Here is a 27,343-nt window from a genome sequence, read left to right as displayed (position 1 = left end):
ACACTATAACTATCCAGTCACTGTGATAGGAATTACAGAGAATCAAGCATTCTCAGGACTTGGGAAAGCCACTTTTTCCCTTTCAGTAAGTGCCTTCTTTATTTTATCAAATGATGTATATATATATATATATATATACACACACACATAGTTTAAACATCAGAGAGAGCTAAAAGACGTATAACAAACCAGCAAACTCATGCAGTCTGCTGTCACCACTTACAACACTTCACGCTGTTTTTCTCCTTTTTACTTTCATGTTTTTAAGTGTATATATTGTTATTTCTTAAGTCACTAATTTTAGGAATTGCCCATGGACTCAGTATGATGATAGAGGAAGACCATATAACTTAACAAACCTCCATTACTCTTATCCTCCCATTAGTTACAGCATAATTTTTGGGTTAATCTATATATAGTGTTTTCATTGTTTTGATGATGTAAATATTCATTGAGCTAAGTAGTATATGATATTTATTTCCATCTACTTTGCAACTTTCTCCTTTTCTTAACCAATTGCCTTAATTTTTCTTTTAGTTTTTTTTAGAAATGTGTGACTATTTCATTAATGTATTCAAAAAATATTTTTGGTCACCTACCATGTGTTCACCTATGTGAACAGACAGACAAAAATTCCCAGCCTTTTTGGGGTTTACATGATGGGGAGGGCGGGGGGCAGGAGGAGAGGGTTAATAAATAAAATACATAGCGCTATATGGAGTGATGAGTACTCGAGAGAAAAATTGGTATTTGGGGAGGAATATGTGTGATGGGGTGGGGGTGGAAGGTTAAAATTTCAAGAAGGTGGAAGATGTGCATGACAAGCTGGCATTTGAGTAAAAACCTGAAGTTGATAAGGGAGAATGCCATGTGGCCACCTGGGGAATGAGCATTCCAGGCAGAGAGCACAGCTAGTATAAGGGCCCCAAGGCTGGAAAGGCAAAGAAAAGAGGGAGACAGTTTTGTACATTGCTTCTTAGTGCGTGGTTGAAACTATTAGACAATCCTTAGCAATAGCTGTAGGTCTTTTCTTTGGAGACTCGCAGTTTCTCCAGAGGAGGGACTTCCTGTTTCCTGCTTGGGAAATATCGTTATTCTTCTTAAGAGTTGGCTAGATAGGAGGACTGGCGATTTTTTCGTACACTTACTCCCCCAGCTCTCGGGTCTGGGAACGTCCTGCCGCCTTCTCTTTGCCTATCGTCGCTGAGTCTGCTCAGGATAGAGCTCAGAGTCTGGGGTCTGACAACTCGTGTCCAACTAAAACAGACAGCACCCCTGGTATTCACCCCTTTTGGCGACCACTTTCCGGTGTGCGTAACAAGTCGCTGTTGCCCTCTGCAGACTATGAGGTCTGAGTCCTTCCCTGCTAAGGCGCCATTTCTCATTCCTCCACCTGCCGTCCATCTTCACGTGCTACGGGGTGGTCTACAGTTAAGTAAACCTCTTACTTGCATTGAAAATGGAGCTGCTTTTTAACTTTTTCCCCTTTCCCTGTTTTGGATTTTCAAGAGAAGAAATTGGGCGGAAATATAATACTCTGTCATCTTAAACTTAATATGCTCTTAACTGCTGATTTCCAGTGTTTAGAACATTGGTATATTAGTTTCCTATTGCTCATAGCAAATTACCATCAACTTAGTGGTCTGGAGATCAGAAGCCCCGTCATGGCCTGGCTGGGTTGTCTGCTCAGAGTCTCACCAGGCTGAAATGCAGTCGTCAGCTGGGCTGTGGTCTCACCTGAGGCTTGGGGTCAGCGTCCAGGCTCACATGGTTGCAGGCAGAATTCAGTTCTTTGGGATTATAGAACTGAGATCCCGTTTTCTTGGTAGCTATAGGGCTGAATTTCTACCTTCTCACTAGCTACCTTGCTGTCTCGACAGCTTCTAATTCATGTTCTAGCTACTTGGCCCTTGCACAACATAGTAGCTTACGTCTTCAGAGCCAGTAGAAGAATTTCCCTCCTGCTTGCAATCTCTCTGAACTCAGGAAGGGCCCATTCCTCTTTCAAGGACTCACCTGATTAGGTCAGGCCTACTCGGGATAATCTCCCTTTTGATTAACTAAAAGTTAACAGATTAGTAACCTAATCATGGGAATTCCCGTCATATTCATGAGTCTTGGGTATACTATGTACCCAAGAGGGTGGCATCTTAGATGTCTACCTACCACAATTGGCTCTATTTGGTGGTGGTTTTATTTTTACAATACTTTGACCTAAAATATGATACAGACCACATTTTAAACTGAAGACTATTTGCTTTTTATTTTGTTTTTTAAATATATAGCATCATCTTGAACTAATTGGAAATGACTTAACAGTTTACCTTAGGTCTCAAAACAATTACTTTGACATAAAACAAACTATATGAATTAGCACTGAACACTTTGATGGCAGAAGAATCCAAGCAACCACGTAGAAGTAGTGTGGGCTTGTCATTTTTTTTTTCCTAAAGACCTTTTATTTCCATATCCCTTGATAGGCAGAAGTCAGGGACCGTCAATTTCCCCTAACTAGATCTCACTTTCACGGTATGTTTGATGTCCATTTAAAATTCCCTTAGAAAACTCAGGTGCCTTAGAAAATTCCAGCACTTCTTCAGTGTTTTTGGCACTTAAATGTCATATTCACCTGGATTCTGTGTTTTATATAAGTAGTATATTTGTATTTGAAGACCACTTAGTATTTGTCACAGTCTGTATCTGCTACTCTTGGAAATTATGGTTCAGTTTAAAAGGAAAGAGATTTACAGGTTAAATATCCATTAGAGAAAAAAATGCTAGTAAGAAAATTTTGAACTTTAAAATTTTGATTTCTGACTTTATTTTTCTTAACCCTACCTCTAAAATTTAGATTCGTGTGTGTGCATGTGTGATGAGAAGAGTAGGTTTACTTTAGATGATCGTGCTTGTCACATTCATTTTTATCATAGAGTGTGCGGAGAAAAGCGAGAGAGAGAGCCTTTCCTAGTCCCAAAAGACATCAAGGGCCTTTCCAGAAGCTGTGTTCGTTTTTTGGGGTTGCTTTTAAGCTGTAAAGGCAAGAAACTGGCCACCTAAGTCTTCATATACCTTCCCAAAGAAACTATGCATTAGCCTAGGAAAAGGAGGATTAATTCTAAATATATTGTAATTGAAGAAGGATGCACTGAGGACACTCACTGTTAATACGAGTAATATGAATTCAAAAGCTTTTGTTTATTCCTTTGAATGAAAATACTAGATTAAGCTGTAGGAAATCAGTGCTTTGAATTGCCAAAATGACTCATCATAGAATTTTGGCTACTGTTATTTCCTGGTAATTAAGACACAAATTATCAGGTTATCAATGGAGATTGGGAGAGCTTTGGCTATTTGAGCTCTTTTCCTAGTGAGTCTGCAAGTGTCTGGAAACATGGCCACAGGAAGGAGGCGGGCAGGGGTGTGCGACGTGTGCCAGGCAGAGGCCGCTCTGCTCGATACCGCGAGCCTCCTATTTCAAGGGAGCTTTCACAAGTTGGACATGAATAACTTGATGACCGTGATAACATGACCATTAGCATGCATGGCTGCTTGTTCAAGTCGGTGGTAAATTAAGACAAGAATATTGCTGATAGAGGGTTCCTTCTCTCATGCAACCTATTTGCGTGCATTAAACTAGAGGGTTTATGGGTGCATTCATTCATGCGCCCGTCTAACAAATCTTCATTGAACTACTACCAGCCAGACACTGCCAGGCTCTAGAGACACTCCCTGATATCTCTCTTCTTGGTTTCCTCTACTAATTCTGGGATCATTCTCTTATTAAGCAGAATGCTTCAAATTTTTTCTTTAATGTTTTAAGACTTCTAAACATATGCCTTATAACAGATTGGAAATGTGCTTGTTGCACTTAATGATTAATACATTCCAAAAGAGAGGGAAACACCAGCTTCCCTCCACTGCTGCCTTTTAGCATTTCTGCTTCCAGTGGGTGATGCAGAACCAGCTCCGATAGTGGGCCCTCCAGACAAGCACATGGATTCAAGACAGTCCCCTTTCTAGATCTTTCAGATGACAATCCCGGTCATATATGGTTTATTTCTGCTCAAATCATTGTTACCGCACAAAGGGCACGATCTGCTCGCCACAAGACAAAAGCCAATCGTCAAGAGGCAAGATAGTGACACAGAAAGGGTGTTTTATTACAGCTTGCTAGCAAGAGGGAAGATGGCTGACTAATGCCTGAAAGAACCATCTTAAGGGGGCACAAAATCTTAGAGCAGTTATATAGGCTGGTGGGTTATAGGGGATGGGGTTAAGAATGTTGACCCTTGAGTGTTAGAGACTGGGAGTCGCCACACCAGATCTTTCAGTTTTCACTGATGATGGCTATCAGCATAGACTCTCTGTTCAGGGGTCATCACATTCCTAAGGAACTCAAAAGAACAAAGTTATCATCTTATCGCAGCTGGGAGGTACATGCACAAGCAGGGGTTGTAAAATCTACAGAGCAGTGAGATCACCTTGAGGGTGCATATCAGCTGGGTTAGTTAGTCAGAGATCATTCAAAGTTACAATAGGGTTTCTTTTCTACAATATGGCTTCCCTTATGTCAACCTTGTCTTGAGCCAGTATCATCATCGCCAGATAACATTGTAACAGGCAGCAGGTCTCTTCATTTGGTCATTCACCTGCATAAGAAGAAAGTCTTTTGAAATTCTGTATATATTTTAATTTAAAAAAACCATAAAAAATATCTATACTGTATTCCTAAATATGTAATTGACAGGCATACAGAATAGAAACTAAATGATCACCTCAGACACAAGATTTCTGGAATACAATCAATCCGACGTTTTAAAATGCTCACTCTATAAGTCATATTTTTATTTCTATTTTTTTGGTTTAAAAAAGTAAAAGTTTTTGAAAAAGTACAGGATTATAATTCTATCGACCAGAAAAAAATACATGATCATTTTGTGTGTAGAATCTGATTTTATTTTCTGAGAGCACTACCTAAGTTTGGTTTACAAACTTGGTGTCATGTATCCACTTTTGCACCTGCTTTTCCCACTTTACAGTATAAATTATCCTTTTTAGAAAATGCCTTTTTAAAGAGCTGCATAATATTTCATAGTATGGGTTTATAACGTTATTTATTTTGCTACTTTTAAGATATTTTCAATTTTCATGGCAATTCCAACATTAACATCTTTGTATATTCATTTTTGCTCCTCTTCAGGACAGATTTCTAGATATGAGGGTTATTTGTTTTCAAAGTATTGCATATAATGTAACAAAATTCTAGAACTACGACAACAGAAAAGTTGGAACTTCTGTGGGCATTGTGCTAATATCTCCTTACTATTGAGGCGATCTTCTGCTGCGATATTTCTATGAACATGTTTTCCCCTGCCTTTTCCACATCACAGCATATGCAGAAGATGGTAATATTTTTACAGCACAGTGGCATGAAGATACTAGGCTGCTCTAAACCAGAGGTTCCAATTGTGTATTGTGATGCTCCGGCTCCTCCCAGCTGCTCAGAGGGCTGGAGGGTCAACATCTCTGTGCAAGGGAGCTCTTGGTATAGAGAACTCTGGATAATTCTGCTCTCTTTTCTCTTCCTGTGAATTTCTTTCTATGAAAAATGGAGTTTAGATAAGAACCAGATCATCTTTGTAAAATTATCTTTAATTTCGATTCAATTTTCAGTGACTTTCATATACATGTAATGTTTATGTTTGTAATCTATCAGACCTAGAAAACTATCCCAACCCCCATCCACCACCCCCCGTCTTTCTTTAGCTGATGGGCTCCCGGTTAGCTGCCAACTCTCCCTTCATCCAGCCTGCTGAATCTGGTCAATAACCTTCTGAAGGTCAATGCGGGCGGCTCTTTCTCTTTTGCAGACTGGCATTCCGTGTACTTTCTGATTGCTCTTCGTCAAAGGCATTATGTTTCATTTCAATTAGGGTACCAGCTGAGAGAGAGAGTTGTCTGTCAGAATTTAATTTCCTCACTAGCAGTTGACTGCCATTACCGCAAACAGAAGGAGCCACTGGAAAAGAAGGGCAAGTATTTTTTTTCCCAAGAAAACCTCTGCTTGTGTGAACACTTAGGTAAGTAATGCCCTTGTCACTGTGCTGTTAGCAAGTGTGGCTGTATAAGAGGCTACATTTTCAAATGATGCTAGACATAGAGGAGAAAGAAAAATTGTAACATTTGAATGAAAATGTCATTGGACCAAATATATCTTGTAAAGAGCTAATAGCGCAGCAGAGTCTCCATAAAATAGATGATAAATATGAACTCAGTGATTCTAAAGCAAAGCCGTGATCAGTTATCTCAAGGGGGAAAATGGAGTTCTCAAAACGTCTGATGATATTGCTTCACTTCATTTTAATGTTTATGGATTCTACCAAACGGTTTTAGGAAAAGGGGAGAGTATAGGAAAAGGAACAAATTATCTACACAGAGTGGGTATCAACCCCTTACACCTGTCAAGGACTTAGAAGCACAGATCCACTTCTTTGCCAGATTTGAAATGTTAGCCCCCCTGCAAATTAGGGTTATAAACAGACATTTTTTAAATGATGCTCTTGTTTCATGATTTGTGTTTTTCAATTTTTACCTTAAATGAGTATTTTTCTCTTCTTTCAAAGGTAAGTATACTTTAAAATAGATATTTTAAATGAGGTTGAACAAAATAAAATCTTATCCATAAACCTTATTAAAAACACCAATTCCTTTAATTAAACAATGCTCAAAATGCCAAAGGTTCTCCAACTAAAAGCTTCTATTGGATTGAGATTGTTTTTAATAATAATAGATAGTCTAAAATGCTGAGTTTTTACTTCTAATGGGGATATTCACAAAATTTAAAAATGGCCAGGGGTCACTGAAACTATGGTTCCTACCTTTAATTTCTAGGCCTTAATTTTAAATCATACCATGCTTCTGGAGATATCCTCACACTGAATGACAGGGCTAGATTTGTTCTTTACTAGAATAACAACAACAAACACTGTTGAGTCTACGCATCACGCTTTATTCTCTGAGCTTTAGCTGCATAATCCTTACAACTACAGTGTGGCAGAGTATCTATTATTGGCATCAGCCCCATTTTATGAAGAGAAACTGAGACATTTGTCCATGATGACAAAGCTGGCAGGTGGTAAAGCCCCATTCAACCTTGGAGATCTGACACCAGAGCCCACTCTCTTTGCCAAGACCTTCTGCTGCACCTGGCAGAAGTGCTGCTTCACTCAGGTGGGACATTCCATGACCAGACTGGACAGTAGTCCACAGCCCTGCTTAGGTAGCTGTGCAGCCTTCAGGTTCAGTTTATGTCATGGACCAAAGTTCAGTCCCTTCTAACTCTGTTGGCAGGAGGGCTGCTTTTTAAAGCCATGGCCCCTAAGGTATGCTCTCAAACGCCCATGCCTTCAGGCGTCAGTGGCAGGTAGAGATTGATGGCTTTTGAGCCACAGACCTGAGTTCAAAATTTTGCCTCATCACTTATTAGCTATATGATGTTGAGCCAACTACTTAACATCGTTTCCTCAGCTGAAAAGGAGGTAGGCTAAGACCCCAGAGGAGTTGTGTGGAATCAATATTAACAATCTGAATTAGAGTGGTTCTTATTTAGAGCGCATTACATTCCAAGCATTCTGCAATGAGTAACTCTGAGTCCATCCAGTGACCCTCCTTATTATCCCCATTTTTCAGATCAGGAAACTGAAGCACACAAAGGATAAGAACTTTCAGAAGTGTTACTGAGCAAGGGCTTGCTGACGGAGGTGCATAGAAGTCAATACTATGGCACTAGCTTTTGAGAGAAGAAAGAGCTTCATTGCCAGGTTGACCAGCAGGGATACAGGAGGCAGAGCTCAAATCTCTCTCTCCGAGGTGAGGTGAAGTGGGGACAGACTTTTAAGGAGTTGGGAGTGGGAGTGGTTATGCAAAATACTAGCTTGGCAGAGTCTGATTGGATGGTGGGAGTGTAAGGGTCTTATAAGTCTAGTATGCTACAAATCAAGGGACCCCTGGCTTCTTATTAGGTTCTCTGTGCTGGTTTCCCATCACACTGAGTTCCGTAGCTAGGGACCTTTTGGTTGTGGCAGTGCTCAAGGTCTTCTGAGGACAAGTTTCCACTCTTCTACATGTGCTGTCTGCGCCGAGATTCAGTGGGAATACAAGTGGCTCCTAGAGGATCACCAAGCAGCAATCCAATGGCCCTTCCTCGAGCGTGATACTGCCCTGCCATGCTCCCACACTCATCTCTGAAGAAAAGAGCTTATAAAACGTTTGAGAAAGGTAGGTGGACCAATGGGTACTGAGGCGGTTTCAGAAGGTCACACTGCAAATCAGTGTTGAGACTGAAATTCAAAGTCCTGACTCTGGCCTCCAGGCTTTGTCTCACAGACCTCCTTTCTGAACAGTGTCTCGTGAAGTGAACCAAACAGCACAAGGGCAGAGCCCCTCACATCAGCAGTTTTGGCACAAAGTAGATGTTCAATAAATGCTTTATTTGTTGGTACTATTTTCTCCCTCACTCCCATTCCAATCTTCAAATATGCATTTTATTAGTTTATTATTTAAAAAAATGTATTCTAAGGGCCGGCCCCGTGGCTTAGCGGTTGAGTGCGTGCGCTCTGATGCAGGCAGCCCGGGTTCGGATCCCGGGCGCGCACAGACGCACTGCTTCTCCGGCCATGCTGAGGCCGCGTCCCACATACAGCAACTAGAAGAATGTGCAACTATGACATACAACTATCTACTGGGGCTTTGGGGGAAAAATAAATAAATAAAATTATAAAAAAAAAAAAAAAAAAAAATGTATTCTAAGAAAGTTTAGTTTTCTAAGTGCCCTTACAGAACATGCTACAATTCAAAGAAGTTTCCTAAACTACTAGTCTAGATCATTTGACTAATTGGCTCTAATCCAGAAGAGCTTTGGATATTTGAATCCTTGTTGGTATCTGTCAATTCCGTGCATTCACCGCTGGGGACGTCATACAATGTGGGTGCAGTGAAATCTCAAGTTGCTACTATTGCAGATCATTTATCCAAAAATTATTTCTGAGTATCTACTATAGTCAATGAATGCCAGAAGCATTTTGTTTGCCATTAGGTGAAGGATAAACAAGATTAAGTCCCTGCTCTTTACGGGGAATAAGATGAGAGCGTTCAGGGTCAAGTTCACAGTTTCCTACACTGTGCCCTCTCATTCTCCCACCGTGCTTCATTAAACAAAGTAAAAATAATACTCTCCATTTCATCTCGGCTCCAACTGCTGGTGCTCTTGAGGCTGAGCTGCCCCTCCTCACTCTGCCTCTCATCTCATTCATTCATTCATTCTTGTATGCACTGAGTTCAATTTATTTTGTGGGTTGCATTAATAAATATTTGTTTAGCCTCTACCCTTTGCTACACCCTGGCACATAAAAGCGAACAAATCTTGCTTATGAGCAGTCATGGCCTTTGACTGAGAAAAAATTTTTCAGTGTGGTCAAGTTGTGTGCTATGAAGCAACGCATATAGTAAAAAGTGACCCATGATGTTTAGCGCTCTTTTTTTCCAATGCCTAAATAGCTCTAGCATATGTTAATGCTGAAATAACAGTTACAGGTGTGGAGTAACAGAGAATAAATCAAAATTAGAAAGTTTTCCTAATTACTTATGAGTTTTCTACATGTTAACTCGCAACTAAAGCAGCGTGATTCTGATTCAGTCCTGCGTGTCTGTAGAACCTTGGCAGTGGCGGTAACTGGGGGACCAGGGAATTATTTGTAAGTAATTTGCAGTTAAAAGCTCTCCCCTCATGGATCGCTGAGGCTCGTACTCCTTCACGAAGGGAAATATGAGCACAGAGTGCAATCTCTTATCCTTCAGTCAACATGTGTAGTGGAGGCAAGGTTGACGCGCCCTCCAGCTGGGAATGTTAATGCCATCAGAGAGGTGGGACGGGAAATGATTTACGTGGGGAACTTTGCCTGTGTCACTGTTAAATCATTGGTAACCTGTGAAAGCATTTGCATATGGTGAGCTCCATTTATGAGTGTCCTTCCTCAGTACACACACACACACACACACACACTGCCATTTCAGATGCTTTGTGTGTGTGTGGTAAAACCTCTTATTTACACAATCAAGCTTCCTGGGTTACTGATGTTCTGACTTGCTGAAATTTCTCAGATGCGCTCAGTAAATATTTGCTATGAAATCGCTCATGGAGTGCAAGCCCGGGTCCTCATACAAGCCGGTGGCGGCCCTCCTGGAGAAACAGGATTCCTATTAGATCAAATAGACTGAAGTCTGTAACTAGGGTTTAAGATAAGGTCTTAGCCCTGTGAGAGAGGAACTCGTGGCTCATATTCAGTGTTACACTGAGGAGCAACCAAGCTGATCAAATCCTTGACAAGTCTCTGCTGCTTTAAACATCAGGAAAATTCTTGGTGACCACTGGCTGTCGGGATTTTTGTTTGCCTGTGTTTGCTTACACCCTACTTGATCATCATTTCATTTGAGTATAGCAGACCATATTGAAATTTATATCTTTGGTTGAAGCACCTTCTCCCTAGATGACAGAAAAAAATGAGAGGTGTTTTCATGTATTTGTCTATGTTTGATAATTTTTTTGAGGGGCAGCGAGTACATTTATGAAGAAATTAATGAGGTAATTTCTCACCTTTGCTTGAAAAACAGATCCCTCTCTACCGTCTACACTGACACACGAAGTTCCCTGTCCTTCTGTGTCAACCTTACTCCTTTCCCTGCACGATTGATAATGACATTCCCCAATGTTATTGTTTTGACATGGCACCATGCTCATCTTTTCTGATTTTCCAAATCCTTATATATTCCTACAATTTGAGGGAAAGTTTCCTCAATTTTTTCAGTTTTAGGCGGCTTTTCACTTCATCTTTGCTTTTAGAAATATTGTTATAATACATAGTTTGGAACTTAATCATAAATTCACTGGCATTTTTTTTTCCCCAAGTTCTCAACTTGCCTTCCAAAGACCCCCAAGAGACATACAAAAAGCAGTGTGATTCCAAGTGTAGCTATTCTCATCGGGTCAGCCGGGGTGCATTTTATAACTGCCACCACAGTGCGTACGGTAGGTACATCACTAAACCGCTTTTGTCATGTATTTTTACGCACATCAACAAGAAAATTGGAACTATTCCTAATATTTCTTGAACTACTCATTTTCCTCCGTAAGCAATATTTTACTTGGAATAGTATGAAATGAAACATTGTGAATAATATTAATGAATAGTAAAAGATTGTTTTATAGTATATTTAGCTCTTGAAATTAAGATACATATATATTTAGTGGAAACATATATATGCTAAATAAAATTTAAATTCTTGAACGTATTGTTTTACATCTTCCAGTGTACCTAATGTAACGTTCTTCTTAAAACAGGCAAACAAATAAAATCCATATTAACTAACCTAATAATGCAACATAAAAATTCTTTGAGTGAAAAATATATTTTCTCCTTCTTGCTATTGATTGGAAAAATAAATATAGAGAAAATGTCTCATGACTTGAGGGTGACAAATGCATTAAAAATCCATTAGTCTGACAAATTAGAAGTTTCCAAATACGATGAAAGACATAATTTCATAGAAATTGTATTATCCTAAAGCCACTAGACAATAATGGATTTGCTTATTTCTCTCATTTTATTCAACAAATAATTGTTGGTGTCTACTGTATGCCAGACACTGTGTTCAGTACTGGGGATGCAACCACCAACAGGCCACAACCCCAGCTTCAGAGTCCTGCGGTGGGATTCCAACAAGGAAACAGAGGTACAGTATGGCAGGGGGTGAGTGCTAGGAAAGGACATCCAGGGAACTGTAGGAGGACGAAGGAGAGAAGCAAACTAAGACTTGAGGATTACCTCACAGCGAGACTGGAGTGATTCCAGAGAAGGGGTGTTTCATGTAGAGGAACATGTGGGAAAACTGGGAGGAAGAGGGTAATATGATGTTTGTAGAACTAGAGAAAGCTCATGGGATTGGTGCAGGTGCCCTGGGTAAGGAAAAGGATGGTGAGGAGGGACAAGGCTGGAAAGGCAAAGTTATGGAAGGCCTTGGAAAACTTGGAATTGGCTTGATTCCAAGGAGCAATGGACAGCCATTGAAGGGTTGTATGTATGTATGTATGTATTTGTTTATTTGCTTTTAATACAAGGTAGTATGATAGTTAAATTTATAATTGAGGAAAAAATCTTTGGCTTTTGAATATATTGAAAGGGAGTAAGATGGGAGCCAGAGAGATTAATTAGGAGGCTGTGGCAGTAATTCCTGTAAATGATGATAGTGGACTCAGCTTGATTAGGAGCCACAGAGATAGAGGTAAAGTAGTGGATTAGAATAAACAGGATTTGGTCTATTGGGTACAAGAGGCAGAGAAGTTTTCCAGACTTACCTTGCACACTTGGCACACACCTACAAATACACACATGCACACATTGATTATACTCCTTGTATAATCCTGAAAATGTTGCCTAAACCTCCACTCACATCTCTTCCTACATTCCCTAGTAATGGCTCATAGTCCAAGAAAGAAATATCAAGGAATTTGCTAAAGGCAACTTTTATTTTCCAGTAAATGCATACGTTAATTAGCATTCTCCAGCTTGAACAATGGATAAATACTTGACTGGAGTTGAAAAAAAATTGTGTTTGGAGACTCAAGTCACATAATTCAGACAGAGATTTAGCAACAGCTGATTAATGTGACACTCTAATTGCAGAGCTAGGGTAGAAATGATGCTTATGTCACTTCATGTGGAAAGTTTCACCTCAAATCATAAATAAAAAAATAAAATATTTTAAAAGAATGCTAGAAAGATAATGTAATAGCATAATACATTGCTAATTTTACACTTTGGTGCATGCATTCTCTAAATGAACATCAGTAATATATTAATAAAGTTTATAGATTTACTATCAGAATTTGGAGATAGGGAATCTATGTAATGATAGCAACAGGATTTGAAAAAAATAGCACCGTATTATTGAATAAAAATTTATACCTTTCAGGCCATTGTTCACTAGACAGTATAACCTTAAAACCTTCAAAGTTTATGTGTAAAAATAGGTACTTAAACAGTAGTGAGTTTTTAGTAAGTTAGGAAAGATTTATGACTATACAGCCTTAGAATTGAAAGTTACATTTTATAATCTTCCCAGAAATGGTCAAAACAAACAAATTTAAAAATCATTTCAGTTCTGTTTCTAGCAAATTTTTGGATTATATAGACTGAAAATCCTCTCCCTACAACATAGTTAGAAATATTTAGTAGAATATAAGGAATGCACTCCTGAGCACTCAAGGAAGTAAGAAAATTTTCCAGAAGCCTAAAACAAAGAATAAATTGAAATTCATATGCTGAGCCTGTGATAGGCCTGAGGAGCTTTGTCACTTAAAGAAACCAGAGCCAGCCTTGATGGTCTAGTTCAAGTTCGATGCTCTCACCATTTCAGTGGCCTGGGTTCATTTCCCGATCGTGGACCCATACCACCCGTCTGTCAGTTGCCATGCTGTGGTGGCGGCTCACAAAGAAGAACTAGAAGAACTAGAAGAACTATGATGTACAACCACGCACTGGGGCTTTGGAGAGATTAAAAAAAAAGACAGAAAGATTGGCAACAGATGTTAGCTCAGGCCAAATCTTTCCCTACAAAAAAATAAAAAAAGAAAGAAACCAAAGGACTTGAGTTTTAGTGCCCACGTGGGACCAGGAGATGAAATATTAGTCTCCGGTGAAACAGATATTTTGAACTGAGTCTTTTCCCTCTGCCACATTCCTAAAGCCAACACTCAAATAGCCACAAATACAGTGAAAAATACACTTGGGGGGAGAAAAAAATCTGCCTACAGGCAGAGAGAATCTACAAGGAAATGTCTCAGTCTTGAATGGAGGCAAGACAAAAACTCAGAAACATCTCTGAATTTCTGAGTGGTCTGAGTTTCACATTTCCATTATTCACATGGTGGGAAACCTCCAAGTCAATAAATTTACATAAAAATGGTCCCTATCAGATGATACTGTGGGATGTTTGGTAGAAGCAGATTCAAGAAGCACATAAATAAAATACAAAATCTATACGTAGAGGCTCATGAAACAACACAACACTAAGGATTAAGGGAAAAAAAATCTTACAAGTAACAAGAGAGAAAACCAAATTACCTTCGAGGGCATGGCAATTAGATCGACAGCTGGCTTTCTGTACAACAGTAGAAGCCAGAAGGCAGTAAATAGAATAATATCTTCTAAATGCTGAGAAAATAACTACTGTCATCTTAAATTCTATACTCAGTTAAACTGTCATTCAAAAGTGAGGATGAAATAAAAATACATTAATTCAAACAGAAGTTGAAAGAGTTTTACTACAAATAGATACTCTCTGAAGGAAAAAGTGAAATGTACAGAGAAATAGTGAATTAAGATATTGATAAGCAAACACTAACATATAAAACATGAAAAACAGTAGTGACTAATTGAGGGAATAAGAATACTGTGAACAATAATAACATGTAAGATGAGAGAAGGATGATCATTGCCAAAACATTCTAAGATCTTTATATAGTTTGGAAAGAGGAAGAGTTATTATTTCAAGTATGCTTGTTAAAAATTTGAAGAGTAAATTGTAAACCAATGGAAATAGCTTCTAAAACTGGGAAGAAAAAATAAAGAAATAAGAAAAACAGGAAAGGAGAACCAGGTGAAACTCAATACAGGGTGTGAGACAATAGAAAATACATATACATTGGTCTCTGCCCCTGGTTTCTGGCACAGAGCTCCTGAAACCCTTGTAATAGGATTCCTGGGTGATAGGAGTGTCTTTTGTTCCAATGAGGCAACTCTGGGTGGGCTCCTGGATGGCTCCTGGATGAGAGCTGGTCACAGAAAAGACCAAGCCATGATTAGAAACTTGGAATTTTGAGCCCTGCTCCCTCCACCCCCAATTTTCTTGAGAATGGAGAAGGGCTGAAAATGGAGTCCATGATCGATCATGCCTTCATGATGTAGCCTCCATAGAAATTCCAATAGTATGGGGTTTGGAGAGCTTCCAGGTTGGTGAACACATCCATATACCAGGAGGGTGATGCACCCCAACTCCGCAGGGACGAAGCTCCTGTGTTGGGGACCCTCCCAGACCTCACCCTATGTATCTCTTCATCTGGCTGTTTATCTGTGTCCTTCCTTTATCATATCCTTTGATAAATTAGTAATGAAGTAAGTATTTCCCTGAGTTCTGTCAGCTGCTCTAGCAAATTAAGCAAACCCAGGGAGGGGTCGTGGGAACCTCTGATTTGTAGCCAAATTGGGCAGAAGTTGTGGGTAACCTAGGGACCTACTATGATTGGCATCTAAAGTAGGGTGGGAGGAGTCTTGAGGGACTATCTCTAGGTAGATACTGTCAGAATTGAGTTAAACTGTAGGACACCCAACTGGTGTCACGAAGAATTCCTTGGAGGTGTAGGGACCGCCCACACACACACATTGGAAATTGGGTCTAAAACCTTCTTAAATGGATAAATAGAAAGCCCAAAATAAGATGTTACAAGTAATTTTAAATACATTAGCATGCACAATAAATGTAAGTGATGTAAACTTTCTAGTTAAAAGATATTCAGATTAAATAAAAATAAAGAAGTTTTATGCTATTTACATGAGACTCACCTGAAGTGTAAGAGACAGAAGAGTTGAGAATAAAAAAGATGAAAAGATATATATCAGGCAAATATAAAGCAAACGGAAGACTATATTGATGCAGCCTATATTGATATCTGACAAAATGGACTTTGTTGTAGATGGAATGTTTGTGTCCCCCCAAAATACATGTGTTGAAACCTAATCCCCAATGTGGTGGTATTAAGAGGTGGGGCCTTTGGGAGGTAATGAGGTCATGAGGGTGGAGCTCTCGGGATTAATGCCCTTATAAAAGAGGCCCCACTGGGCTGGCCCCGTGGCGTAGTGGTTAAGTTCGCCCAGGGTTCACAGGTTCGGATCCTGGGCACAGACTTAATGCACTGCTTATCAAGCCATGCTGTGGCAGGCGTCTCACATATAAAGTAGAGGAAAATGCACACAGATTTTAGCCCAGGGCCAATCTTCCTCAGCAAAAAGAGGAGGATTGGCAACAGACATTAGCTCAGGGCTAATCTTCCTCACCAAAAACAAAAAAAAGAGGCTCCACTGAGTTCCTTCATACTTTTCCACCAGGTGAGGGCACAGTGAGTAGACGGCCATCTATGAACCAGAAAGTGAACCCTCACCAGACACTGAAACTGCCAGTGCCTTGATCTGGACATCCCAGCCCCCAGATATGTGAGAAATACATTTCCATTGTTTATAAGCCACCCAGTCTATGGTATTTTTGTTATAGCAGCCAGAATGAACTATGACTTTCAGGCAAAAAGTCTTGGGGCCAGCCCCCGTGACCTAGTGGTTAAGTTCGGCACACTCCGCTTTGGCAGTCTGTGTTCAGTTCCCAGGCGTGTACCTACATCAGTCATCGCCAGCCATGCTGTGGCGGCAGTTCACATACAAAATAGAGGAAGATTGGCAACAAGATGTTAGCTTAGGGCCAATCTTCCTCAGCAAAAAGAAGAAGATTGGCAACAGATAGTAGCAAAAAAAAAAAAGTCTTATGAAGAGTAGAGAGGGATGATACAAAATGATATAAGTTTAAAATCACCAGAAGACTTTTACTGCATAGCAGGGTCTTAGGCTATGTAAAACAAACACGAAAGAATTACAAAGAAATTAACAATCTATAATCAAAATTGGCAATTTTAATACATCTCTTTAAATTACTAAAAGATAAGGTAGATAATAAATTAGTAAGGTTATAAGATATTTAAACATATAACTAATGAGCTTCATCTAATAGATGTATATAAAACCTTTCATTCAACAGTTAGATAATAAACCATCTTTTCTAGCATAGAGGAAACATTTACAAAAATTAGCCATGTACTAGTCTATAAAACAAGGCAAGAATCAAATTGTACACACCATTTTCTCTGATTATAATGCAAAATTATGTTTGAAATTAATTTTGAAAAGAAGACTTTAAAATCACCACCCACTTAGAAATTTCTGAAGTACTCATGAGTCGAATAAAGGATTACATGGAGATAGGAAACATGAGAATTGAATGATAGTGAAAATAATGCTTATTAAAACCATATAAGGTAATACTTATAGGGAAATATATAGCATTATTTCTTATATTAGAAATAAGTAAGATTAATAATTAATATTAAATGTCCAACTTAAGAATTAGAGAAAGGGCAGTATAATAAACCTAAAAAAAGAAAATTGAAAATAATAAAGAGCAGAAATTAATGAAATATTAACAGAATGCGTTAGAGATGATCCACGAAGCTCAAACTTGTTCTTTAAAAGATTAAGAAAATATATAAACTTCTGTTAAGATTGATCAAAAAAAGAGAGAAGGCATAAATAATTAACATTAAACATGAAAGATAAAGCAAAGATTTAAAATATGAGAATATCTTGAACAACTTTCTGCCAGTAAATTGGAAAATGTAACAAAATAGAAAATTCTTAAGAAAAATACATGATTGAATAATACATAATTGATTGAATAAAAAATAATTATGGGTATATTGTAACTAGAGCTTATATTCAGTTGGCATGCATTTTGACTGGTCAATGGCTGAGCTGTGTGGGTTGCTACATATTTTTTAAAAACTCTGTGCTTATAACTAATAAAGTTAACTAATTAATTCAATTAAGTCCAAAAAATGATTTTGGAGTTGGGCTCTACTAAACATTCAAGAAATAGATGATCTCAATTTTATATAATGTTTCCAGAGAATAAAAAATATAGGAATGCTCCATGACTCACTTTATGAGTCTTGTAAACATTTATACTGAGAGGATAAGGATAGTATAAGACAGGAAACCTGTGAGCTAATCTCATAAACAGAGAGGCAGAAACCAAAGCAAAGGAAAACTAAACTAAATCAAATAATATATAAGTTGAAGGTAATATAAAATTGTCAATATTTGACCATTTTGGACCTAAAAAATGGCAATTTTATATGGTTTACTAGACCAATTCCAGGAATATGTTAAAAAATATATCCCGACCAAATTTGGGTTTTATTCCCCAAACGCAAAGATTATTTAACATTATAAACTCTCATAAGGAAATTCACCATATTAAGAAATTAAAGGAGATTAATTGCAAGATCATCAAATGAAGTAAAAGCATTTGATAGTTATTATTTAATAGAAAGAATCTAGCAAAACTCCATCGAAATTATTATACTGATAGGTGAAACCTGAGATGCATTCCATTTAAAGTAATCACTAGTGCATCTATTCACTATTTTCATGAGGTCTTATGCAGTAAAATATTAAAAAGAAATAAAAGGTATTTGGAGAATACCTCCAAAGAATACCTCTTTCGCCAAAAGAATTGGGGAAAAAACAATATTTTTTTTCCATGTTTCCAAAAACATATTTCACATAAGATAAGATCATTTATATATATAATCTAGGAGGAATTATACAAATAATTAAAACTAATGAACGAGTTTATCAAAATTGCTAGATAAATCAATACACAAAAATCAATTGATTTCCTAGATACCAGAAACAAACTATTAGAATATATAATAAGAAGGACTCTATTTACAGTCCCCACAAAAACTATAAAGTATCTGGGAGGAAAATCTAACAAAGACTATTCAAGACTTTTGTGGAGAGTATTATAAAACTTTTTAGAATGATACAAAAGAGTACCTAAATAAATGGAGAGATATACCATTTTCATGGGAGAGAAGATGCTTTTTTGAACATGTCAGTTCTTCCCAAATTAATTTATGTGTCACACAATTTTAATCAAAATTCCAAAAGAGTTTTTATGAAGCCTGATAGGCTGATTAACAAAAAATACATATATATATACAAAGTAATTATTGATATGGTTGGATTTAGGTCTGTCATTTTATCATTTTATTTTGTTCCTTTGAAAAAATAAAAGCTTTCCTTTGAAAGTCTCTTTTCCTGACTTTTTAATTGGATTACTTGAATGTTTTTAGAATTTGATGTCAATTTTCCTGTTGACTTTTTAGCTACTCTTTTTTGTGTGTGTGTGAGGAAGATCAGCCTTGAGCTAACATCTGATGCCAATCTTCCTCTTTTTTTGCTGAGGAAGATTGGCCCTGAGCTAACATCCATGCCCATCTTTCTCCACTTTATATGGGACGCCGCCACAGCATGGCCTGACAAGTGGTGCATCAGTGTGCTTCTGGGATCCGAACCAGTGAACCCTGGGCCGCCGAAACAGAGTGTATGCACTTAACTGCTTGTGCCACTGGGTGGCCCCCTAGCTACTCTTTTTTTTGTTTTGTTTTGTGAGGAAGATCAGCCCTGAGCTAACATCCATGCTAATCCTCCTCTTTTTGCTGAGGAAGACCGGCCCTGAGCTAACATCTATTGCCAATCCTCCTCCTTTTTCTCCCCCAAGCCCCAGTAGATAGTTGTATGTCATAGCTGCACATCCTTCTAGTTGCTGTATGTGGGACGCGGCCTCAGCATGGCCAGAGAAGCGGTGCATCGGTGCACGCCCGGGATGCGAACCTGGGCCGCCAGTAGCGGAGCACATGCACCTAACCACCAAGCCACGGGGCCGGCCGCACTACTCTTTTTTTATATTGTTTTTATACTGGTTGCCCTAAGGATTACAAAATACATCCTTATCTTTTTACATTCCATTGATGGTGATTAATATATGACTTTATGTAAAATATAGAAATTATGCAACCATACATACCATCCCCTATGCTTTATAGATAGGTGTTATATTTAATAACATACATTATAAAGCTCACAAGACAATGTTATAATTTTTGCTTATAAATATTGTATGGTTTATAAATAAGAGGAAAAAAGGAGAAAAATATTATTTTGCATTTACCCAGATATTTACCATTTCTGAAGCTCTTTATTATTTTCTGAGAGTCTGAGTTTCCAACCGGTACCATTTTCTTTCAGCCTAAAGATGTCTTTTAGCATTTCTTACACTGCAAGTGTAAGATGGTGACAAATTCTTTTACTTTTCTTTTATCTTCAATATCTTTGTTTTGCTTTCAATCTAGAGTGATATTTCCACTGAATATAGAATTCTGGTTTGACAGGTTTGTTCATTTAGCACTTTAAAGACAATGCTCCAACTTTCTTTTGTCCTTCACCATTTCTGTGTTATTTAGAATAACGATCCCCCCAAATATGCCCACGCCCTAATCCCTCAAACCTGTGAAAATGTTACGCTGCAGGGCAAAAAGGGGCTTTTCAGACTGGAGGCAGGAGAGAAGGGGCAGAAGAGATTTGAAGCATGGGTAGGACTTGACGCACCATTGCTTGGAGATGGAGGAATGGGGCCATGAGTCAAGGAGTGCAGCCAATCTCTAGAATTTTAGGATGACTTTAGTCCTACAACCATATGGAACTGGATTGTGCCAACAGCTTGAAATAAGCTTGGAAGCAGATTCAGCCTTAGAATCTCCAGAAAGGAACACAGCCTTACTGACCACATGATTTCATCCTTGTAAGCTCTAAGCAGAGGGCCCAGCTGAGCCCCTCTCCACCTGGACTTCTGGCTTATCTAACTGTGAGATAATAAATGAGTGTTGTTTTAAGCCTCTAGATTAATTTAATTGAGGTAATTTGTTATGACAGTAATAGAAAGCTAATATAGTTTCTGATGAGATGGTTGCCCATTATGTAATATGTTGCTTTTCTTTTTTACCACTTTTTATCTTTGCTTTCAGCAGTTATGATGTGCCTTAGTGTGGTTGTTTTTGTTAATTCTGCTTGGTGTTCATTTAGCATTTTATATATGCAAATATTTGTCTTGCCTAAAACTTGGGACAATTTCAGTCATGATTTTTTCAAATACTTTTTCTCCACCACTCTATCTCTCTTCTACAGATAGTATTCCAATTAGTATAATCTAATAGATATTGGAGACTTTGCTCATTTTTAAAAATGCCTTTTCTCTGTGTTGTTTTTTTTTTTTTGTGAGGAAGATCAGCCCTGAGCTAACATCTGTGCTAATCCTCCTCTTTTTGCTGAGGAAGACCGGCTCTGAGCTAACATCTATTGCCAGTCCTCCTCCTTTTTTTTCCCCCAAAGCCCCAGTAGATAGTTGTATGTCATAGTTGCACATCCTTCTAGTTGCTGTATGTGGAACGTGGCCTCAGCATGGCCGGAGAAGCGGTGTGTCAGTGCGCCCTCGGGATCCGAACCTGGGCCGCCAGTAGCTGAGCACGTGCACTTAACTGCTAAGCCACAGAGCCGGCCCTCTCTGTGTTTTTCATGTTGAATAATTTCTATTGATTTGTCTTTTAGTATACTTACTCTCTCCTCTGTCATGTCCATTTGGCTATGAAGTCCATCCAGTCAATATTTAATTTTAGAAATTATATTTTTTCAGTTCCAGAATTTCCATTTTGTTCTTTTTTATTGTTTCAATTTCTTTCCTGAGAATTCTCATTTCTCAGCTGAGATTGTCTGTTAGTTTCAACATCTGGTTCATTTAAGGATTGGATTTGACTGATTTTATTATGTCTTAAGAATGCATTCTGTGGATAGATGGATGGATGGATGGATGTATAGATAGAGAGATAGATAGATAGATAGATAGATAGATAGATAGATAGATAGATAGATAGATAGATGGATGATAGATATAGTTTCTTTGTATGTTGAGTAATTTTCAATTGTACCATGAGCATCATGAATGTTAAGCTGTGCGTATTCTAGATTCTATTGTTTTTCTCTATCGATTATTGTTCTCTTGGTTTTAGTAGATTGTGTTCTTGGCTAGGCTTGAACTGCAGCTCTGTTTCTTGGCTGGCATCTCCAGTCTCAGTTCAGACTTTTGTCTTTAGATGGGCTGCTTGGAGTCTATTCCTTACATGTATGGTTCAGAGATCACTCACATGTCTGATGTGAGCAGTCAGAGTTTGGGGACTCCCTCTCTGGCTCTTCCCTTTCTGGAATATCCCATTCTTTTCAGTGTTCGTGGTTTCCCAGCTTCATTTTTCTCATTCCCCAGGCCAGAAAGGTTGGGGGATTTTCCATGTGCACCCACACCACTGTGAATGCCACCCCTTTTGGGAGAGAGTTAGCCATCTGTGCCATTGTGTTTCATCTCTTGATTACATTAATTTGTTTATCAAACCCCCAATCATAGGATGTTTAGGTTTTAAGTATTACAAACAATGCTATGGGGAACAACCATGTGTCCCTACACATTTGCACACTTGTCCAATTATTTTCTGTTAGTGGAATTACTGGGTCAAAGGGTATGCGTAGTTTTAAGACTTTTATATGTAGTGCATACAAATGCTTTCTCCCCACACTTTTTTTTTCTTTTTTTTTTACCACACTTGGTAGTACCATCCCTCTTAATGTTTTCAAAAGTGATAGCTAGAATGGTAATTCGTCATTACTTTTGATTTTTTTCCTAAAAGAGAGGTTACATATATATTTTTGGTTTTTAATTCTCTAATTGTGTCTTTTAAACATATTTCTATCATTTTTTTCCTCCTTTATTTGAAAAAGTTCTATGTATAATTATGGGCATTAATACTTTGTCTGACGTCGCAAATCATTTCCCATGTCGCAGATTTGCAACATGGCTTTTACTTATTTATGGTATTGTTTTGAATGTAAGATCTTTAGCTTTATGTAGTCAAATCGATCACTACTGAGAAACTCTACTGCTCAGTAATGAGGGTCATTGCTTTGGAGTCAGAAAGACCAAAGTTCAAATCCTGCCTCTACCCGTTATTAGCTGTGTGACTTTGGCGCATCATGTTACCTCTCAGAGCCATAGGTTTCTCATCCGTAAAATAGTCACAGCAATGCCAAACCTTTTAGGATTGTTAACAGGTTGTGTGAGATAATGCACGTAGAGTACTTATCTCACAGCAGGTACACAATAAGTGCTCAGTGAATGGCAGCTTTCTATGGTTTTGATGACTTTCTGCCTAGTCTTTTTCAAGCTTAGAGAGTTCTCCTTCACACCAAGGTTATAAAAATATTTACCTACATTTTCTTTAAACAAATCTCTGTTTTCACAATCCAACCCTCCCCCACTGATTTGAAATGTTAGCTTTATCAAATCTTTTTCTCTTATATGTTCTTGAATTAACACTCTTTTAGTTATTGTAGTTTTTATTGTACTTTTTAATATTGGTAGGCCACACCCCTCTCCCACTCATCTTATTCAAATCCTTTTTGCTATACTTTCTTTTTACTCTTTTGAAGGAACTTTAAGGTCGTTTTTATCTCGATTGGCATTTTTGTCAGACTGGCGAAAAATGTATGGGAAATTAAATTTCAAGCTTTTAATTCAGAAACAGTATGTCTCTCCCTTTATTTATGTTTTCTTTCATCATTCTCAGCAAAGTTTTGAGTCTTTCTTCCACATTGCCCTGCAGACTGCTGGTTAAGCCATTTCCTAGCAATTTTACACTGATTACTGTTATATATCAGATCTTCTATTTAATTATGTATTCTATCTTATTTTCACTGGAATTTAAGGAAGTACACCCACTCCTATTATCTGCAAATATTTATTTTTACATTTTTCTCTTTTAATCTCATTTCATTATCAGAAACATCTGGCACAATGTTAAATTGGCGTGATATTAGCAGGCATTCCCTCTTCTCAAATTAAAGGAGACTAACTCTAGCATTTCTCTTTTAAGTCTAAGATAGACACTATTGTGAAATATTCTTTATAGTGTCAACTCTTTTCTTCCTAAAGTTTATAGAAACTTTAAAAAATTGGGAATGGACAGGGAATTTTTTTTAATGCCATTTCTGCCTGTAGTAAGATGATCATGTAGTTTATCTCCTTGGATCCACAAATGTGATAACTTATACTAATATATTTTAATGCTCTACAAACCTTGAATTCCTGGAATGAACCCCATTTGGTCATGAAGAATTATTCTTTTAAGATACCTATTTATTCCTGGCATAGAAGAGGCTTAGAAGTTGCCACTCTATCCTAACAACAAGTAAAAATCTGAACAAACTGAAAAAATCAGCTAATTTTCCTAGATCCATAAAAAAAAGTGAGGTCACACAGCAAACCACTGCCCCTAAAATTGGAGAGACAGACAGGTGGATACAGAGAATCACAACTTAGCAGAGCAGAAACCCACAGCTGGGGTAGGAAAATTTGAACTGTAACTGGTGAATTACTAGAAGCTCAATGTGGACAAATTTGAGAGTTAAAAACTCCAGGAGGACCCAGTCATAGGTGGGCCTCCCACACATTCGTGAGTTTACCTCCAGGAGCTCTACCAGGCTTCACCGTCAATATCTCAGAAAAACCCCCTCCTGCTTCCAGCAAAGTGAGGGGGAAAGGAACTATTCTTAAAAAAACAGCAGAGCATTCTGTTCTTAACAAGGTCTGCCCTCAGGAGAAACTATTTAAACTGAGGCTAACCTATTGGGGTTTTTATCCAAACCCAGCCTACTTGGAGAAAGAGAAATACCCAACTCCAACTGCAGCTGGCTCTAGGCTTCCACGTGGGGGAAGGGAAACACATAACCTCAATCCTCTCTAGCCACCCTGTCCCACCAAAGGTGGGGGGAACTGAGAAGCACTGGTGAAGTTCACAGTCTAAGGGCACAGGCTCACCAAAAGACTGAAACCTCATCGTAGAACAACAGAACGCTTCCCCTCCTCCTACAACTTACAACTACATTACTAAAGGCCTGTTTACCACACTTCCTTATATCCAATACATCATGTCTGCCTTTGAACAAAAAGTTACAAGACATACTAAGAGACAAAACATACGGTTGGAAGGGAACGAGCATCGGAACCAGAGCTGGAGTATAGCAGGAATGTTGGAATTTTCAGACAGGAAATGTTTTAAAACTATGACTCATATGCTAAGGGCTTGAATGGAAAAATTAGGTAACATGCAAGAAGAGATGGATAATGTAAGCAGAGAGATGGAAATTCCAAGAAAGAATAGAAAAGAAATGCTAGAGATCAAAATGAAGACTGTCTTTGATGGGCTCATTCGTAGAGTGGACATGGCTGAGGAAAGAATCTCTGAGCTTGTGGATATGACGATAGAGACTTCTAAAATGGAAAAGCAAAGAGAATAAAAAGCCTGAGAAAAACAGAACAGGATGTCCAAGAACTGTGGGACAACTACAAGAACTATAACATGCATGTAATGAAGAAGAGAGAGAGAAACAGAAGCAATATTTGAAGGAATAATGCTTGAGAATTTCCCCAAATTAATGTCAGACACTAAACCATAGATCCAGGAAACTCAGAGAACATGAAGCAGGATAAATGCCCAAAAACCCATTAAAAAACAACAGCGAGAAAAAAATGACACCTAGGCATACTATATTCAAACTACAGAAAATCGAAGATGAAAAAAGAAGTCGGAAGAAAAAAACTCCTTACCTATAGAGAAGCAAATATAACAATTACATCTGACTTCTCAGAAATCATGCAAGCAAGAAGAGAATGAAGTGAAATATTTAAAGCATTGAGAGAAACATTCCACTAACTTAGAATTCTTTAGTCTGCAATATTATCCTTCAAAAGTGAAGGAGAAATACTTTTTCAGACAAACAAAAATTGAGGGAGTTTATTGCCAGTAGACCTGCCTTACAAGAAATGTTAAAAGAAGTTCTTTAGAGAAAAGGAAAATGATATAGGTCAGAAACCCACTGGGATCTGCATAAAGAAAGGAAGAATATCTGAGAATGAATAAGTGAAGGTAAAATAAAAACATTTATTTTTCTTATTCTTAATTGACCTAACAGTTTACAGTTCAAAATAATAATAGCAACAATGTATTTGATTATGTATGCTATGTATACATGTATGCTTATATATGCTTACATATAAGTGAAATGAATGACAGCAATGATACAAAGGATGAGAGGGAGAAATTAGGAGTATTTTTTTTATTATAAGGTTCTTGCATTACCCATGAAGTAGGATACTGTTATTTGAAAGTGGACTTGGATTAGTTGTAAGTGTATATTGCAAACTCTAGGACACACTAAAAAAAGTCAAAAAAGGAGAACTGATATGCTAAGAAAGGAGAGAGAATGGAATCATATAAAATGCTCAGTTAAAACCACAAAAGACAGAAAAGAGCAGATGACAAAAATAGGAACAAAGAACAAGGGCAACAAATAAGAAACTGTAATGAATATAGTAGATATTAATCCAAATACATCAATAATCACCTTAAACATCAATGGTCTAAATATACCAATTAAAAGACAGAGATTGTCAGAGAGCATCAAAAAACAAGACCCAACTATATGTTGTCTACAAAACATCCACATTAAATATAAAAAAGACACATATATATTAAAAGTAAAGGGATGAGGAAAGATATACCATGCTAACACTAATCAAAAGGAAGCAGGAGTAGCTATATTAATTTTAGACAGAGTAGACTTTAGAGCAAGGAAAGTGTTGAGGGATAAAGAGGGGCATTACATGATGATAAGGGGGTCAATTCTCCAAGAAGACATAATCCTTAACATGTATGCACCTGACTAATAACAGAGCATCAAAATACATGAGGCAAAAACTAATAGACCTGCAGGGGGAAATAGATGAGAACTTGGAATTTTAAGGACAGCGTTCAAGAAGTCGCAAAATAAAAGTAGCTTTTGGGGAAAGACGATCAAAATTATGGATGACCTTTACAGTGTGTGGGGTGGAGGTGGGGGGAACTGGGAAAACGTTTTGAGCTTCAAGAATGGTGCAATACCTAACTGAGCAAGTTCCTTATTTTTTTTTCACCTCTTACTATCTAGGAGGTAGACGATTTATATACTCTTTTACCCCCATTTTACAGCTAAGGAAACTGGGGCACCTGGTGACTAACGGACGTGCCTCAATCCGAGGTAGAGTTCGAGCGCACGCATACTGGCCCTGCTTGGTGACATGTCCCAGAGAGGAAACACGAGGGACAGAAGGAAGGGCGACGTTCCCTGCAAAGCCTTCTCTGGGCTCCCTGCCCCCTTGGGGCGCAGCGGCTGGGCCCGGGCAGCCCGCACGGGGGCGCTGTCGGCACGTGGTGCGGGATGGGGCTGCGAGCCCCGCCGTCAAGGGGACCTGGAGGCGGGCGCCAGGTGTCACCCGGCCGGGGCTGCAGGTGCAGCGTCCGGCCGCGGGGAGGCGGTGAGCCGGCGGGGCGGCTGCGAAGGGGCGGCTGCGAAGGGGCGCTGGGATGAGGCTAGGCGCGCGGGGGGCGCGGAGGAGGCGTAAGAAGTGGCGGAGCGGGGTCGCGCGG

The sequence above is a fragment of the Ceratotherium simum genome, chromosome 28 (genome assembly GCF_057802395.1).
Source record: "Ceratotherium simum simum isolate JZ-2026a chromosome 28, ASM5780239v1, whole genome shotgun sequence".
In the NCBI taxonomy this organism is placed as follows: Eukaryota; Metazoa; Chordata; class Mammalia; order Perissodactyla; family Rhinocerotidae; genus Ceratotherium; species Ceratotherium simum.
Note: the sequence above shows the minus strand (reverse complement) of the source record.